Source organism: Solanum verrucosum, unplaced genomic scaffold, assembly GCF_900185275.1.
Source record: "Solanum verrucosum unplaced genomic scaffold, falcon-dt-bn FXZP01000157.1, whole genome shotgun sequence".
NCBI lineage: Eukaryota > Viridiplantae > Streptophyta > Magnoliopsida > Solanales > Solanaceae > Solanum > Solanum verrucosum.
This window is the reverse complement of record NW_026020185.1, coordinates 1,196,678-1,214,492: the sequence shown is the minus strand read 5'-3', so window position 1 is coordinate 1,214,492 and position 17,815 is coordinate 1,196,678. Positions and strand designations below refer to the sequence as shown.

At 36.9% G+C, this 17,815-nt stretch overlaps 1 protein-coding gene, 1 non-coding gene and 1 pseudogene across 3 annotated transcripts in view; 1 reads left to right on the top strand and 2 right to left on the bottom strand.

The window, feature by feature from the left end:
- The window catches only part of LOC125829366 (E3 ubiquitin ligase BIG BROTHER-related), an 882,037-nt gene that overhangs the window by 182,503 nt on the left and 681,719 nt on the right, over window positions 1-17,815 (top strand). Inside the window, exon 8 of one of the 2 annotated variants that reach the window (XM_049508596.1) lies at window positions 14,981-14,990. The exons of the other annotated variant lie outside the window; for it this stretch is intronic. The gene's annotated coding sequence lies outside the window, so the exon portion shown is untranslated. Of the gene's footprint in view, window positions 1-14,980; window positions 14,991-17,815 lie in introns of those variants that run through there. 2 annotated transcript variants of the gene reach the window in all.
- Window positions 3,023-3,147, bottom strand: LOC125829374 (U6atac minor spliceosomal RNA). Its single transcript, XR_007443092.1, has one exon. It is a non-coding gene; the product is annotated as a U6atac minor spliceosomal RNA (small nuclear RNA).
- LOC125829348 (F-box protein At5g03100-like) lies at window positions 3,375-5,103 on the bottom strand (annotated as a pseudogene).

The window sequence follows — 17,815 nt, the reverse complement described above, 5'->3', positions numbered from 1 at the left end:
TCACCCTCCCCCACACCGAACTCTTTCATTCTTGTTCTGTTCACTTTTGAGGCCTCAATATCCCTCTTTTTGTTAACAACCAATACACTCCTCAAAAGAATAGCCTTGCCAGGTTCAAAGTATTGAACCCAGCTTGATTACACATTCGACTAATAAGCACCGAAAAAGGCATTAAGCGATTTTGTTAGCGAGTTTTTTCTCCAAATCTGCATTGCCATCATTTCTCCATAATTGATGTGAACACTTGTCATTAAACAAAAAATCAGAATAGCTACTTTATGGTCCATTTGATCATTCTTCGATGGGATGATTCGGGAATATATCAAATCATGCCAAACTTTGGCTTCAAATTACAGAGCTTGCTGGGAGAATTTCCTTCCCTCATGACTCCAAAGTTGCTGCCCTCCACAAATGACACTCACCACCCAATGAAACTGGCTTCTTTTGACAACATTTTGAGCGTACGTGTCATCTGGTCTCATTAGCTCACTCCAAAATGGCAGATTAATATATGTTGTTGTAATGTCCACCTTTAATCCATATAGCAAACATGGGAAATTCTTCACACCTGTTTTATGATTCTGGGCATCTTATTTGGTCTGGTAGGATGCATTAAACTCCAATACAACCTCATGATAATAGTCCTCGGGTGCTTCTACCAACGAGAGACACATTTGGTTAGTGAGTTATTGCACTACCATTGGGATTGCTTCTGCTAACCCTTCCATACTCAGTTGTTTCTTTGGTGTGAAGGATATCCTTTCCTTGAATAATATAGTACACTTTCCCACATTCCACCTGGAGAATTTAAACTTGCTCCACCTTCATGTGAATAAGCGGTACAGTGGAACTCAAACAACATCCCTTGGAGCGCCGCATCATCCTCAAAATCTCTATCTCCTTCTGCTTGTTTTCTGCATTGCCACCTATTCTTTCGATCAGCTCATCAATAACATTTGGTGTCATTCCTAAAGCATCCCTTACACCTTCCATAGTGGGTTCAGCCTCATAGTTCATAGGCACCTTGCCTTTTAGTTTGTCCACCTCGGCTTACATGGTTGTGAATGCGTTTTCTTACACCTCAACTGGTACACACAAGTTGTCCACCTTATCTATCAGTTCCTTCATGGCATCTTTTGTCATATAATCAACAATCTTAGGCAGGACAACAACCAATCGACTGAGTTGTTGGTTATTTCGGTAGGTGGTATCCACCAACTCTTGGTAAACACTCTTTCTAAACCGAAGTAGGAGATGGTTGCGAATGTACTTGCTCTTCCTCATTGGATTCTAATATCAAGTTGGACTAGGGTCAGTTACCCTCATAGTCCTAGAACTATGTGCCCCGTAGGTTGTAAGTCCCCTTAGTGCGCATCATTTTAGTGATCACACCAGTCATGCCTCTATACCTTTGGCAGGGTATATTGGGTCCTCTCAATGGGGCGTATATATTGGACTCCACATTTATATCATGTGGTTTTATGTCGGTTATTAATAGCTCCCACAGTTCAGTTAGATCTTATTGCATTGACCACGTTATCAGTCAGACTTGAACATTAGCATGTTATAAACTTGGTCATTGCATTCAGTTATATAGTTTATGTTTAGTATTCCCAGTTTAGCGTCATGCTTATCTCATATCATTGCTCAGTTATATGCTTTGGTTCGATTATATGTTTTATTCAGCTTTATTATATCATGCATGCTTAGTACCTTTCAAGTACTAACGCTTACTCTTCTCGTGATGAAAGTCTAGGTCCTCAACAGTCACATCACGCATAGATTGGTTCCCGATCTCCAGTTCAGCACCATCAGTGGTGAGTCCTCATTCTTTGAGGACGAATGACATGCTATCTTTCCATTTTTCAGTCTTTTAGTTTCAGTATTTGCTAAATCTAGCTGGGGCATGTCCCATCATTTCTAGTTAATTAGAGGCTTTCATTTCAGACATAGTTAGATTCAATTTTAGCTTTAGAGTTTGATATTTCAGTTGTCATTAAACTCACAGATTATATACTCTGTTTTCGAATGGGTATTGCCCATCATTTCAATTTATCTTATGATTAGCTTCCGCACATTGTTTATTGATTCAGTTTACTTCAAGTATGCTTATGATATACTAGTAGTGTATCGTGGGGTCACTCGTGATCCTAGGTCCCGTGTCTGCGTCTCGGGAGTAGCTCAGGGCGTGACAATATATAAGTCAAATTTTGATTTTATAGATATATATATATATATATATATATATATATAAGTGTTGACACCTCCTAACATAAGGCCAGGATGGTTTAGTGTGTTGGTTAAGATGTTCCAAAAGTTCCTTAAGGTCAATCATTGGCACTCTTTGAAAATCTTGGCTCCGCCACTGGTGGAAAGTATTTGTTTGTTCTTTCTTCTTTCTTAACCCTCCGCCTCTTTTATTTAGGATTGATAGTGGTTCCATCAATGGCAGGGGAGGAAGAACGTGATGCCCTTCTTATTCAAGCGATCAAACAATCAATCTTCCACCCACTGTTTAACAGAGAGCATCAATGTGGCAATGTCTTCGTCAGTTCTGTAGGAGGAATCGTTGTTGAATGAGACAGATGAAGAAGATCCTTAAAGATTTTTATAGGTATGAAAGGTAGTGTAATAAAGAAATTAGAGTGAAATGGGAGCGTTCACTGTTCATTAAGGAGAAATAGAGTTTACTTTTCTTTTCTTTTTCTTAGAAGAAAAGCACCACCTCTTAAAAATATATATTTGTTTAATTTTTATATCTATTTTTTTAAAAGTGTAGCGGATCTTTTAACCGCTGCAAATTTAATAAAATATGTGAAGGGTATATAAACCCCCTTAATTCCGTGCAAGTTTAATAAAATTAGCGGAAGGTAAAGAAATCCCCTCAATTCAATAGAATTTGCGGATGTTGATTGTAACCTCGAAATTAAACCTCCACAATCAGGTGTTTTTTGTAGTGTTCTATTCTAGAATCTCTTTAGATTAGAGTTGTTGTATACAAAAGTAGTACCATCCACTCCTTCACATTCTTTGCTAGTCCCACCAAGTTGGAATGCCTTAAACGGATGTATGGTAATAGGTAAAACAAGAAGGTTGTTTCCATCCTTTTAGGGGGAGATGTCAACCAACTCTTCTTTTTACGAACACAAACCTTAGGCTACTTTAATTAATGGAAGCTACATATTTATGTTTTTAGCCGCTTCATTTGGATACAATCTTAAAATTATGACTTGTACATCATCTAGAAATATTCATGCATGTTTATAAGAAATAAAAAAAATTATTAGAAAGGTATCCTCTTGAATGTAACTTGTAACTTCATCGAATGATATTTCTGCATTAAAAAGTGACTAAAGAACTTACTTTATCGAGTTTCAAACAAACTTGGAATAGAAAACATTATGACTAACTGGTCCTAAGGAAATAATTGCACTTGTTGGAAAAGGTAACAAATACTTCATCAGATTTGAGATATTAATAGAACAACTGTTGCAATCGTTATGGTCTAGCACTATAATTAGTTTCTCCAGATTTATTGCATGCTCAAGTAAGAACTTCAAGAATTGATGAAGCTCTGTTGCGTCAGATGTATATGTATGATTACATAATGGCATAACCTTGACTTTCTTCAAATTGTGTAAGGAAACTTCGAATATGTTTTCTTCAATAGAGAGGTACTTTTTGTCTTCTGACAAATCAATCTCTTCGTCTTCATAAAAGGGGTGATAATATAGATACCAAAGAAGGAAAAATAAGGTTAGTCGTTAAAGCTGTAGGGAATCAATATACATTTGACATAAAGATATCTTAAAGTAAGAAAATAATAGAAAACATACCATCCTCTCAGGAAATATCATCAAATTTTCCAAATTAGGAGTTGACCTTAAGTGGTTGTCTAGTAGGGGGAATGAAAGTTCTGAAATACAGGAACTTATAGTCAACCATTTGAATTCCAACAATGGTAAGGATACGTCTTCCTCTTCTAACATCAAAATGGAAATCACCTAAACAGAAGAATGATTCAACATATAAAACAAGAGATCTATTCACAATCAACATAAAAAGACTGGAAACATTTGGGAGTGATAACTAACCTTGATAAACCAAGATGAGAGTATTAGCTCATTAGCATAATGAGCGCTTACCAAAAGATATTTCACTATGTTCTCATCCATTTCATCAAATTCATCACAGTAGAGATCAAGATTGGCATGGTTCTAAGATGAAAAGTCTCTCAGCTTCATTCTCATATCATTAAAAACTCCAGAAATCATTAAATGTTCAACATATGGAGCAACAATTTCAAAGCAGCATGCATCACCTTCAAATGAATACCAATCCCCGTAAGGATGACCATGATGGATCAATTCCAGTCGCCTACATTTTGGAGAAGTCATGTCCAAATGATTAAAACCACAAAATTCACGTAGCCTCAAAGATTCCAATTGAGGACAATTTGACATTATTTGCTTAATGTGTTTATCCTGGAGAAACAAATCTTACAGCGTCAAACTCTTCAGAGATGTCCAATTTAGTACACAATCTTCTAATATTCTGCATTTCTCACAGTTGAGTTTTAGAATGGATGAAATACTACATAGAACTTCATGTAAGCTATAGGCTTGGTTATGCTCCGTCAGATAAATAGTATACCGTATATTCAAGTGTAAATCCTCTGCTTTCTTATTCACAGCAAACTCAAGCCACTTGTCAATTACCGGAGAATAAGACACACCATCATCATATCTGAACACAAAGTTTAGACCAAACTTTTTAATGGTAGATCAGCTAAGGAGAGGTCGTACATTATTCGTTAAGGAAATGAATTTGTGCACTAGCGAGCTATTTGAATGACAATACTCCTCGTTGTAATAAACAATGTTGTTGATACAAGTCCACAAGTATTGCCAATATTTAGAAAGAATAGTTGTTCTGAGCATCTGTTATGGGAAATAAAGAAAGTATTTTGACAATAAGAGCAAGAGGTAGCTTACTAATCCTATCAATTTCTTCACATTCTATCTCAATCTTCGCTTTTTTATGAGCTGAGTATCCAATAAGCTGACTTTTAGAGTTGCTAGGGAATTGGTCTTTGTTGCTCATGTTGTTCAAACTATATTACTATTGCTACCAGAAATCATAATGCCAGTGAACCACTCAACAATGAAAAAAATACACTAGAATTTGTTTGTGAAGAATAAGAAGAATTTCTAAAAATCTGTTGTTGAAAAATGACTAGAAAGCCATATATTTATGGACAACAAAGAATAGCATAAACACGTGCTTATTATGCCTTATCAGAAAGGTCACAACCCCTTGGAAAAGTCACAGTCCTTTGGAATAGTCACAACCTTTCAAAAGAATCACCATAAAAGTGCAATTCTTCAAAAAAATCACAGCTATTCATTAAAGTTGAAAATTTTCATCTACACACTTTAAAACCCAGCAAGTCATGTTGCACTTCTCTTTTGTTGAGAAACAACACAAGGCTAAGAAGGGGTAGAAATTATCAGACATCAATATTGAGAATAAATTTTCTTGTAACTATAATTTCTATAGACAATTTCTGTTTCTTTTTTAATGTGATAATAATATATGATATTTATTAACATATTTTTATTAAAAAAATAGGGGTCGGGAAAGGGAAAAATGAAGGAGGAGATTACAATTAAGGTGAGGAATTGAATGATCTCACCAAAAAAAGTGAAAATTTAGTTGTCAATGCTACTAAGATTATCCCATGTAATAGTATATAATTACAATTCAAGGCGATTATAAACCATAAAACAGGGCAATAAGGCATTTAAACATTAAGTTCACAAGTCCTGTATTTTAGTAAACAAAATTATTCATCAAAATTCAAACACAAAACTTAAGAAATGAATTTAGGATAAAGGAGACATACACAATGTAGACTTTGGTTTCCCTTTCAAAATCTTGATTCTTTTTTTGTTGTTGTTGTTGTTTGTATGTTTTCATTAAAGGGCTAATGCCACACTACTTATATAGTGGCCATGGTGTTAACCATTTATTTTTTTTCTATTTTTGGTAGGACTTTTTTGTTCATAGAGAATCTATATATATAAATAATTTATTCAATGAGATCTAGACATTTAAGATAATTATATCATTAATGGTTATTAGTTGATGATTTTTCCTAAATAAGTTGTTGATGTCATCGTAAAATCATCATTGACGTAATAATTTACTTCTTAAATATTTGAAAAAAGTATACACCCTCGTTTCAACTTGTCACACCTACTTTCCTTTTAAAATATAATTAAAATTATTTTTCTTTTTATATATTTGAAAACTAGATATGTAAGATACATGCATCTGATGGCCAAAACTTGACACGATGATAATTTTGAAAACTCATGAAAATGCACGTGTTAGGCCCTAAACATATAAAGAATTTATTGTTTACCCCATTAAATTCGGTAATGTTGACATTAAAAATTATGGGATAATATTACATTTAATAAATTTTACCAATAAAATATAGTAGAAAAATACATTCAACTTTTTCCTATTTTTAAAGTGGTCAAAAAAAGTTATAAACTGATTCTATAAATGACATGTGTCACTATTAAACGGTTACCTCTAGGGTTCAATTTCCAAAGTCCTTGTTAAACCACGTGGTCAAGCTATTCCTAGAACAATCATGTGTCACTTTCCGAGGGCTATTTTGTTATTTTACTAAGCCCATGGAAATGAAATACCTCTTCACGTGTTTTCTACCTTCCGACCTAGAAATATTCTCCTTTATAAGCTCCCAAATGGTCTAATGGTTTCTCTGCACTGAAACTTTCATTGAGTTTTTCTTTTTCCATTTTATAATTTTTTAGTTTGAAATTCAATAGCTTTCTCGGTTTTAGATTTTGCTAACATGGAGAAAGCTAAAGAAAACACAGGAACTTCAAATGTAGAGAATGAAAATCTGGAATTGAATTAAGGGATTTCATTGAATGGTAATTTTGATGTTCACTCGAAAAAAATGAATCATTTTTTTGTGAATAACTAATGAAAAATATTCTTTGATGTTTTCAGGTGGATCGCATGGAAGTGTTGCTTCAAGTGTAGCTGAGGTTGAAACCCAACAACCACCTACTCAAGGTATCAAAAATTTGCGAATTGATTTATATAGCAAGTCAATTTGAATTTGTATCAAAATTAAAGTAGGAAACAATTTTTTTTCCTTTAGTTCTCGATGTGAAATCATCTTTCGTTGAACATAAATTACTTGTGTATTCAGGGAATTATATTGCTAATGGGAAGATCAAAAACATCATGCTCAACCATATGACTTTTGTTTTCATGAGAGGTGAGGGAAAAATGGAAAGAAGACTGAAGGTCTGTTATACCCATGTAACAAGAATGATGAAGTGGAGATAGTTTGTCTTTGTCATGGTGATTTTCTAAATGCAGTTGAATTTGTCGAACACACTGGTGGAGGTTATGTAGAAAAACCTTTAAACCATATACTTATTGATGGAGAACAGATTAAGCAGGATTGTTATTGATGTTATTTGATATTTCTTTTTGTTCTTGTACCGAATAAATTCAATGGATATTGCCCAAAAAGGCATTAGCTTTTGTATCGTTGTTATTTCATCGTTCCTTTTGTTGTTGTACTGACTAAAGTTCCTCCCGTCAATGTTATATTAAGGTTATTTTCCAATGATTTGGCTTATTTTTTTCTATGTGATGCGTATTTTTTAAGCTTAATTAATTATAAGCAAGTGATAGTTTCTATTCTACATAAATATTGATCCCTTATTCTTTTTAAAAAAATATTCAATATCAAGCCACTAAACTAAATTAACCTATTTTAAAAAAATATTACGCTTGTTCCTCAACACGAGAGAGGAAAAGAGAGTTACATGCGAGTGAATATCACCGGGCTAATATAATCTATCTTAACTCGTCTAAATTTTGAAAAATATGTTAGTTTTAATAATTTCTATTTGATTATGCGTAGTTTGTTCCTCTCTTGTAAGATTTTTAAATATTAATGTGTCTATTATGGTTTGGGGTTTAACTTTTTATAGGATTTAATTTCTATGTTATTTTTCCACTAAAAATTTTCATTGCTTGCTAAATATAACTTTTTTTCTTTAAGTATTAGGATTTGCTATCAACTGCTAGCTTTAAAGTTTTCTAAGTTTATTTCCTGAGTTAGAATTTCTATTTCTTGCTAAATCTGACAATTATGTGTTAATATATGTGTTATCCCTCTTTGATTATGTGTATTATATGAGGAGTAATAAGTGAAACAAAGGTAAAACTTACTTTTGATAAATGTTAATCCTTTCCTTCTGACTTCTTCCTTATGGATAGAAGGGGAGAAGCAAGGGCGGAGCTATCCTAGTCCAAGGGGTGTCGACACCCTTTCGCTAGAAAATTACACTATATATAGGTCAAATTTTGATTTAATAAATATATATGTACAAGTGTTGACGCCTCCTAACATAATTCCATGAAGGTTTAGTGTGGTGCTTAATTAAGGTGTTGCAAAAGTTCCTTAAGGTCAGTCATTAACACTCGTTACTGACTGTCAACCATTGACACTCCTTCCTGAAAATCCTGGCTCTGCCACTAGTAGAAAGTATTTGTTTCACTCACCTGCCCTAGGTTGTTCTTTCTTTTTTCTTAACCATCCACCTCTTTGGTTGAGGATTGTTAATGGTTCCATCAATGGCAGGGGAGGGAGAACTGGATGCCCTTCTTGTTCAAGCGATTAAAGAATCAATCTTCCACCGACTGCTTCATTCATGAAAAGGAATTTTATTATTTGAGCGCAAGTGACCAAAGTATTCTTAACATAAATACCTATTAAGGAAGAGGATTGAGTTATAATTGTTTGATAAAAGGTTCTATCGTTCTCACCCGGGGTCTCCACTCAGATGCCCTTTTTCTCCCAAGTGTTATCAGTTAATTTTTGTATATGGTCAAGATATATCACAGCCAAATGATCATTTATCAAATTGTCATGGTCATTGTTAAAGAAAAAAAATTCACATTGGTAGTTAATGAGATCACTGGTCTTCTTGTAAGGTTAGGGAAATCCTCATCCCTTTGAGCTAGTTTTTAGTGTGTGACTTAGGTCCACAGGCTATAATTTTGCCTAGTATCAGATCAGGATCCATTTCACCAGGCCCAATATTTGGTTTCCAAATTTAAATTGTCCATGCACTAGTTGTCCAGTCCTAGGTGTGAAGTGGGGTTTTAAAGAATGAAAAAGTCTCACATCGATGATTAATGAGATAAATGATCTCCTTAAAAGGCTTGATCAATACTCCTCCCTTTGAGCTATCTTTTAGGGTATGAGTTAGTCTAGAAGCCTAAATGTACATGCAAATATTATATTGCTTCTTAGTCTGAAAATTAAGAGCGTGATAGTGCAGATGAAGTTCTAGGTCTTCAAAATGATATCAGTTGTCATCGATAGACACACCAGTCACACTTGTTTGATGATAGGGACCATTAGAGGGGAACAGATGTCAACAATAATATTATTTCCACCAGTGGTGATAGTTAATGTCACACCCCGAGCTACCCCCGAAATGCGAACATGGGACCTACGATCAGAAGTTACCCCAAGTTAACCCTGCTGGAATAACATGAGCATACTAAGAATAATAATAACTAATGCGGAAGATAATCATAAGTAAATCTGAAATGAAGGGGAAATACCTATATACTAAATTGAATATATCAAATTTGGGAGTTTTAATACAAAAGAAATATCAAACTCAAATACTAAGCTGAATCTAACTTTGTCTAAAAAATAGTGTCGAACTAACTAGAAGTGTTGGGACATGCCCCAACTAAGTCTAGCAAAACTGAAACTAAAAGACTGAAATACTAGAAAGATAACATGACTATTGTCTCGAAGAATGAGGATTCACCACTAATGCTGATGAACTGTAGATCGGGAACCGATCTATACGTGATCTGGATGTTGGGAACCTAGACCTACATTACGAGAAGATGTAGAACAAAGTATGCATCAGTACTTGAAAGGTACTGACAATGTAGGATAGAGTAAAGCTGAAATAAACATATAACTGAACAAGCAATAAAGAAAGAGTATAATCTGAACATGATATAGATACTAAATAATGAGCTAACTAAATGCAATGACCAAATGTATAACATGTTGAGACTAAATACTGACTGTACTGAAATGTGGTCAATGCAATGGAGTCTAAGTGAAATGTGAGAGCTACTAATAACTGATAATCAAACCACATGAGATAAATGTGGAGTCTGAATACGCCCCATCAAGAGGACTCAATACACCCGGCCAAAGGTATAGAGGTATGCTGGCGTGATCACAAAAATGATGCCCACAGAGGGGAATTACAACCTACGTTGCTCATAATTCTGGAACTATATGGGTGACTGACCCTAGTCCCACTCGGTATTATGCTACTCCCAATAGATTAAATGATTAACACATTATAACTAAACTACTGAAATATACTGGATAGCTCAAAATACTGACATGCAAACTGAGAATGCACATTTATATACTTATATACTGAAATATCTAACCTAGCATGTGTAATTCAAGAACTAAGAAACTACCAAGCTAGGGTTCTGAAATTCATGCAAGAAACCTATTTGTCATTAGATTTATACTTATCCCCAAATAAAATAGGGCCTTGGCAAATTGGAGCATACCGATAATGCAACGAATTGTGAAGGCTCCGGGATATTTTTTCATTTTAATCATCTTATTAGTCATAATTGCACTACAACTATGAGAGACTTCAATTGTTTCGAAGTCCAAGCTTCTTTTCTCTGTGACTAACTCCTTCATAAATTTGGCATAACCCGACATCTCCAACAATACTTCCACTAGTGGGAGATTAATCGATAATGTCTTGAACACAGATAAGAACTTCTTGAGCTTCTCATCCTCATTTTTCTTATTGAGATGTTGGGGAAATGGAGGAGTAATTTTGGGGAGAGGTTGCACCAATTTTTAGATTGAGGTACTTTTTCCTGCATCTTTTTATAACTCTTTGACAAAGCTTTGTTTAATGGGTATCTCTTCTTCCTCAATACCTTTGTCTTGTTCATGAGCCTGTGCTTCATCATTACCCTACATATTTCCTACCACTACCTTTCCACTTTGAGTAACCACAAACATATCTCTATCACCATACTCCACAAAAGTTGTTATGTGTATGGTTTTGCCTTCCCCCATTACCTTTGGTTCCAATTGTGCTGAAAGTTGACTCAACTGACCTTCAAGTAGCTTGATTGAATAAGTGTGAGAGTTCACTCTATTGTTTAATGACAAGACATTGAATTTCATCCCTTTTAGCAAATCATCCTAGTCCTCAAATTTGTCGAGGATGTGAGACAACATATCATTCACTCGAAGACTACTTGCACTCCCCTTTAACTTTGGGCTCTCACTGGATTGTGTGTGATCCTCTTCATGATCATCTTCTCTTTTCCAAGGATGACTTTGCTCAGACCATTCTTGATAGTCTCTTCTCCTCTCTTCTTCTTTGTGAGAATTCCAACCTTGATTCCCACCCTGCTGCAGGTTGTGTGGGTGGAAACCCTCCTCAAATCTGTGAAAGTTCCAACCTTGATTCTCCTCCGGCTTTGAATAGTCCAAGGAAGAACTGTCCTCAACTATAAACACTCCCCTTGCTCCTTTTGGTTTGTCCACAGTTTCTAACACTTGTGTTTGTAGCAGCTCCATTTGGGATAACATATTATTGATGTTCTTATCCCTTTCTATTTCTTTATCAAGTTGTTTTTGAGTCGTCCTAAAGCAAAAATGTGAAACTGGATCTTCTTGAGTGTACCATGCATGATTTATTTACGTTATGTCATCAAGAAGAAAGGAAGCCACCTCAAATGATTGCAACATTATTCCACCTGAAACCAATTGATCAGCTATGCCTTTATTTACCGAATGAAAACTTCAATAGAAGTACTATAGCATAACATTATTTGGAAGTCTGTGAGTTGGGCATTGAAGTAGTAGTTTCTAATAACCTTAACCACATTTCGTGGATGGGTTCACCTTCCAATCGCTTGAATCCTTGAATGTTGTCTCTAAGATTCGTCATCCTGGACGGGGGGGAAAAACCTCACATTGAATGACGTGGTAAGATCATCCAAAGATGTGATGGGATTCTGCGGTAACTCAACACAACATTTGCTAGCTTCACCCGTCAGAGATAATGGGAATAACCTAAGACTCAATGATTCTTCTGATACATTCTTGACTGATAACGGACCACAAACATCTATATTCTGCATATACTCATGTGGATCTGCGTGAGTCAACCCTCCGCAGAGTCCCTTCATTTGAAGGAGATGGAGTTCTGCTAGTAACATGGAATATAACATTCTCTTCGGTTGACGGTAGACAAATTGCACCAATTCCACCCAATTCCATTGGGTTATGCACACTATTAAGATCTTCAATATCACCTTGGTGGCCCACTTCACTACCGTTAATCTCTACCTCATTCATTTCTTCTTCTGTTCAACACAACCAACACAAAACACAAAACAAATCAAATTGATTCAACTACAGCTAAAAAAATCACAAATTAAACTTTGATAAGAGAATTCTAAACAGCACCACTCCCCGACAACTGCTCCATTTTGATTAACGTATCAACTACACCTCATATGATACTAGGCGTAGACGATCGTTCAGCAGTATAAACACAGCAACAAAGTTGGTTGATTAATAACGTTTCAAAGACACTTCATCTAATTCTAAGCATCGACGATCGTAAATTAGTATATATCCCAACTAAATGTGTTGGGGTAGAATCCCACAGGGAACGGTATGTATTTGACATTCAATCGGAAAGTATGAACATGTTCAAATAACTCATAGGAATAAAATTATCGAATAAAGACATCATTCAAATTAAGGGGTGACATGAATGTCAAATGGGGGCTTAGTTTTGATTATCAACTACAAACAACAGTCACAAAAAATAAGAATTAACAATAATGAGACGGGTTTTTGGGATCGATTATAGACAATTATAGACATATGGGTAATTGCAACTATTAGTAAATAGCTAGGCATTAGTGAGTAAGCTAGTCTATAGTGAATGAAACTTTCTCTCGAACAATTTACCCTGAATAAAGTGATTTCTCTCAAAAATCAACAAGCATGCAAAATAAGAGCAACCCACACCTTAATCCATTCACTCTCTCGAGATGAATGTGTGGGATTGGGTTGCGGATGCACTCTCTCGAGCTGAACCCAGGTCAACCCAATAGCCACTAACCATCAATCAATAATTTTAGTTTTAAAACGTCTCTCTCGAGCAAGCCAAAAACACAAACATAGAACTGCATTTGCAACTACAATTCTTAAATTAAACCACAATTAATGATTGAACTCACTTCTAAATAGCATTTAAACTAACAATTAGCAATAACCATAAACTAAATCAGCCCATAATCACATGATCACATCCCAAGAATTTGGGTTTTAGCTAGAAATTATAAAAAGGTAAAAACAGTTACCAAATTGATTATTTATCAACTGGGTAAGTGTAATTTCGTCCTTACAATTCTCCAATTTAAAGAATCTCAAAGTTCCACTTCCAATTTCTCAAAAGAGAATACCTTCAATCCCTCAAAGCTTAAGGAAAAACTAGTGAAAAGTGTCTTTAGATGCTCAAAACTTAAAAATAGATTGTTCTAAAGAGTAAATGATCAGTGATACTAAACAAAATGTTGAAAAACGTATTTGTAGTAGCCAAAAATGTGCTGCAAATATTCACTTGGCGAAGTAAGCCGGGCTCGCCGAACCACTCGGCAAGACTCCCTTTGGTCATTTTCATCACCCTTTCACCTTGGTACTTATTATCCTCAAGGTTTGTACTTTGGGCGATCTCTCTTTGCTTTGGGAAATCACTGAGCAATCGGTCGATTGCTCATTTTCATCGTTAACTTGGTTCTCTCCTTTAGGGTTTGGTACACTGGAACTTTAGCCAGTCTGATGAGCCACTTGGTGATACGCCGAGTGCTCTTGGCGATCCTCAGGCACACCCTTCTTCATTCCTTCAACTTGTTTTGTTCCTTTTTCCCTGTTAGTGTCCTAGCATTGTTCCTCAATCCATATATCGGTAAACCAATGATTTAACATCAGTTATCGGAGCAAATTAATCATACGAGGACACTAAATCTATGTAAGCAAAGCCCTAAATGAGTCCAAATCTTGGACATATTAACACCCCCAACTTAAACTTTTTCTTGTCCTGAAGTAAAACTCAAGTTCAGCAGTTTAAAAATGATGTCTCAAATAGTGCTACATAAGACTCAAACATGATTACACACGACAAGACTCAACTTACTCATGCAATGATCAATTGTGCACTCAAAGATTAAAATTGTGACTCACCATTATCAAAGATGCTCAAGTTCACAATATATACAAGTTCAAGCTCAACAAAGGTACTCAAATGCCCTCTTAACAAATATGATTCCATATTCACACACGAATCCCACACTCACAAAGATGAACATGTGCATGACTTCACCCATAGGTTTGCCCTTAATTTCCAATCAACATTCGTTTCAGCTCACTCAAGATAAAAAAGGTCTTTTCAAGTCTTGTAACGGGGCAGAGTGTGAAGGTATGTTCATTTAGGCTCAGTGGATGCTACCCTCATAAAATGTGATATGAACTTCACCTTTCTTCCTTTTCTTCAGTATTTTTACTCATGCTCAAAATTCACCCCATTATTCAACTTCAAATGAGCTTCGGGACACACCATTTCTTTTGCAACTTTCAAAACTTTATTTCACAACTTTTTCATTCTTTTTTTTTTCTTTCTTCTTTACTTTATCTTTTTTTATATGGTGGGGTCCCATCTTTATCAAGACCTTGGCTCAAAGGGGAATTTTTCACACTTCTTGATTTACCTTTTCTTTTTTCACCACACCCCCAAATTAGGCTTTTCGCCTAAGTTGGCTATTCAAACAAACCACACTTCATGAGAGTTATGGGTGAGTGGATACAAGAAGGGTCACATTTGTTCAAGTTTCTTCCAAGAAAAGGATAAGTCTCAAAAGGGTTCAAGAAAAGTTCACACATCCCACAAGGCTGGCCACAAAAGAGGTATATTGTCAAATTATTTCACTCTTCAAAATTGTTGGGTAAGATCATTTCAAGTGCTTGCATCACTTAGTCAACCGGACCAATAGGGTAAATTCTAGTGTCATCACAGAAGGTTCAAAGTAGCTCATCACACAAGGCATTCACACCAATATCAAACGAGACTCCACACTTTTGCTAGTGTGCAATGTTCATCACAAGAGACACAGATGCAAAAAATTTACACATTGTCTATGGAACTTCATTTGGCCTCATCGTAGCCGCATATTCATTTTTCTTTGATTAAGAGCACTATTCAAGTCATCGGTATTGATCATGACCGATACTCAAATTTGAACAAGAACAACCATAATCACAAACAACAAAAAGTGGCAAATTTTTTTAGATGGAGTTAAAAACTATTTTCATTCATAACAACGAGCCATAAGATCAATCATCCACAAGATAGAAACCAACAACACAATTTAAAGCACAAAAACCCCATATATATACAAAATATAGTCACAAGAGGTAGGTATGGAAATACCTCACCCCACCACAAACAGAAAGGCAGTTGTCCTCAAATGCAATAAACATAATCAACAATCAATAAAAATGACAGAGAGAGGTAACGAAAAAGTATTGTCTATACAGTCGCTCTCTCTGTCAGGGCATCAATGCCCGGGGTCACACTCTGATCTTGGGCTTCAGTGTCCGGTGTAACATTAGCAACACTGGCTCCACTAGGGCCTGCCATGGACGTCTCTGTCAGCGATGTCAAAATGAATGACTGTATAATTATCTCTTCTAAATCCGGTAGGTCTCCAAAAATTGTCGCCTCCTAAGCATCCAGCTGCTCCTCATTTGTCTCCCTTCTGACTCGTCAACTGCCACATTATCCATAGGCATATCGCCGGTGGTGGCTGGAATAATCTCATAACTGGCTGGGGCATCCTGATCCTCGACTGCCTCTAAGAGAGAGGTGAAGTGCGTAGAGTTCAGATAGTCCATATTCTTCTTCAAATCTGCAACCTCGACATTCAAAGATGTCACCTCTGAAGTAACCACGTATCAACTCTCACAAGTCTCTACACTAGCTTTGAGAGTGTCAATAGATGTTCTGAAGGGCGTCAACGCAGCTAAGATGGCTCGCTCAATCATCCAACGCACCTTGGCCTCTAGCCGCGTAGCCCGCACATTGACCGATTTGGCTAAGTGCCCCATCTTCGGTATCATGGCATGAGTAATTCTGGTGGCTGGGAAGCAGTAGAAGAACCAGGAGCCTGAGAGGAAGTGGAAGTGGGTGTACATGAAGGCCCGGAGCCCGGAGTAGGCAAAGATGCCTCTACATGTATAGAATGAATATCAACCTCCAGGGAGACATCCACCGGAGCCGCTCTCTTCCTTTTTGTCTCATCCCGAGTGTACTCGACCTTTGTGCGCTTGATATCTGTGGAAGATGTGGGAGTAACCTCTATGTCCCTCGTCTCATCACGATGAACTCCAGCAGCTCGACATAACTCTGTAATTAGGATTGGGAAGGGAAGGGATGTCTGGCGCTATTTGGCCCTCATGGCCATCTCCTCTGCTATAATGAGTCCCAAGTTGAGTCGCTTCATTGCGATAATGGATCCTAGACAGGGAGCCTTTGGATGGTGGAGGATGGACTCATTCTATAAGGGAATGATTTAACTGTTGACGAACCCGAACCAATACTGAGCGGCAATGATAAAGTCTATCTTCTCGATGGGAGCCCCTGCCTCAATCCACCTTGAGGTGGTGTCACAAATTTGGGAAGGAAGTTAACCCTTTAAATCATCTAGGGGATGTGATGTAGCTAAGCCATCATACGTATGCTCAAACCCAGTAGCTCTTTCAAGTACGACATTGATATGATTGTCGCTACACCCCACTTCTTTCCCCCGGACCATGACGGACTTCACCGATCTGAAGGCATTGGCCTTCTTCTTCCCCTGAGGTACTAGATCACCGTATGCAGAGTAGAACTCAGACCCAGGTGGGGATATATGGGCCTCGGGGTCTGGTGAAAATGTCCAATATGTGCCACCGAAGTGTGTCCCACACTAGAGGGTTCCCGTCCACCACTCTATCTGTAGACAGCCTCCTCTCTTCAAGAATTTTCCTTAATTCCTCGGCCTTTAGCCTATTGACTAGCCGGGGAGGAGGACCTTGAACTGGTGGGCTGGAACCACCGTGTATGTTGGGGCTGGCATGTAGTCAGTGACAAGAGGGGTAGACTCCGAGATACTAGATGAATCGTGACGAGACCGTGCACAAACTTCTGCTTTCTGGTACTGTAGTGGTTAGTCGTCATCAGGCTCGGAGAGTGACACCTGCGAATCGATGGACTCCCCTCACTGCCAGAGTTGTGCTCTGGTATCTCATATACCTGCACTTTACCCTTACCCTATCCTCCCCTAAGAGGTGCTTGCTTTCCCTTTTTTGAAGGAGCAGCTGTTCCATCATTGAATACAATGCCCCGTGCTCGTTTACGCGGCGGCATACCGTTGTTGTACAAGCTGGTCCTAGCCATATCTGTAATACATATCACAGAGGTTAGAAACAATTTAAAAAGAATGTAGAAATAAGGTTGCAGAAAGACTCACCGAACGGTCTAGCTCAAAAATTTCTCAGAGAAAATATAGGTCGGCGATATGGAGGGCCTTTCAGTGAATAACCCACACTATT